The sequence below is a fragment of the Chiloscyllium plagiosum genome, chromosome 3 (genome assembly GCF_004010195.1).
Source record: "Chiloscyllium plagiosum isolate BGI_BamShark_2017 chromosome 3, ASM401019v2, whole genome shotgun sequence".
Classification (NCBI taxonomy): domain Eukaryota; kingdom Metazoa; phylum Chordata; class Chondrichthyes; order Orectolobiformes; family Hemiscylliidae; genus Chiloscyllium; species Chiloscyllium plagiosum.
This window is the reverse complement of record NC_057712.1, coordinates 50,378,343-50,379,805: the sequence shown is the minus strand read 5'-3', so window position 1 is coordinate 50,379,805 and position 1,463 is coordinate 50,378,343. Positions and strand designations below refer to the sequence as shown.

Sequence of the window (1,463 nt, the reverse complement as noted above, 5' to 3'; positions counted from 1 at the left end):
GAGCAGCTGGATGCGTCTATATTGGTAGAATGTGTTGAGAAGTTCTGGAGATTATTTGACAGTTAATTGATGATGTTTGGACACAGAAGAATGTCTGAAAGAGTGAGAAAGGGCAGAGAAAGTGCTAAGGTTGCTGTCGTTGAGCTGGGGAAGCTGTGAGGAGCTCAGAAGATTCCTGTGAGCATTAACACTTGAGTGCAGATGTGAGAGTAGAGCTTAAAAAACTCACAGGCAGTATTTGTTCGATGCAACTGAGCAAGATTGGAGCTCAAGGGGAAACATCTAGGGCCAGGACTAGCTCAGTGAAGTTAGTTGTTGAAGAGTTGGAGTTATGCTTATAGTGCAGTTTTGGAGACCAGATGAATGTGAACCCAATAAAAGGTGAATAAAAGCAGTTGCTGAGGCAGTCCATCATGGAGTGGCACTCGAGGAGGGTTTTAAGGTCTGATTGGCCACAGTGAAGAATTGTGATCCCTTATGAACTGTAATGAGATTTGATGACCCACTGTTGTCATTAGCATTTGGAGGTATTGCCCAGTAATCTATGAGATCTTTCTTGAATGCATTTGTAATTAGATGTGTGTTGTTGTGCATTTGATCACAGGCTATTAGTCATGTTTACCAATTTTGAGTATTAGTATAAAAGTTTGACATGTATTGGAGCTTTTTCTAATTTGGTGAAATAGATTTATTGTTGCTTGTTCAAAACTGTTGAATCATGTAGCTTTACTCTCTTTGTAAGTCTCCTGGATCTCACACTTTGTTTACTTTAAAATAAATATGATTACATCCTAGCCAGAATGTAACATACACATGGTACCTGGTCTGGGGTTTAAATACAGGTCTCCAATAGGAACAAAATCTTAGGACAAACTGTAGGACTCCAGGCCCTTCTTCCCTCTATCAACAGTAGTTGCAGTTACATTGATCTGACACGTAAGATGCGAGTATTATAAGAGAAGCTTCACCATTGAGAAAAAGGAAACTGCCATTACCTTCACTGGAGCATTGTTAGTGATGCCCATAGCTCAAGAACAAAATCAAATCAATGGACTATAAAGGCAGACTTTGTGGAAATCTTCTAGGAGAAAGTGAGGTCTGCAGATGCTGGAGATCAAAGTTGAAACTTTATTGCTGGAACAGCACAGCAGGTCAGGCAGCATCCAGGGAACAGGAGATTCGACGTTTCGGGCACAGGCCCTTCTTCAGGAATGAGCAGAGAGTGTTCAGCAGGAGAAGATAAAAGGTAGGGAGGAGGGACTTGGAGGAGGGGAGTTGGAAGAGGAGATGACCTGGGGTGTGCAGTGAGAGAGGGACTCACTGAAATCTTTGTAGAGAGAGGCAGAGAGCTTCTTCAAGGAAGGCATCCTTGTAAGAGGATTCGCAGTAGGTTGAAATCTTCGAGGAGAAAGTGAGATCTGCAGATGCTGGAGATCAAAGTTGAAACTTTATTGCTGGAAAAG

At 42.1% G+C, this 1,463-nt stretch overlaps 1 protein-coding gene across 2 annotated transcripts in view; it reads right to left on the bottom strand.

The window, feature by feature from the left end:
- The window catches only part of LOC122543221 (collagen alpha-1(XIX) chain), a 412,403-nt gene that overhangs the window by 160,428 nt on the left and 250,512 nt on the right, over nt 1-1,463 (bottom strand). The window lies entirely within an intron of this gene.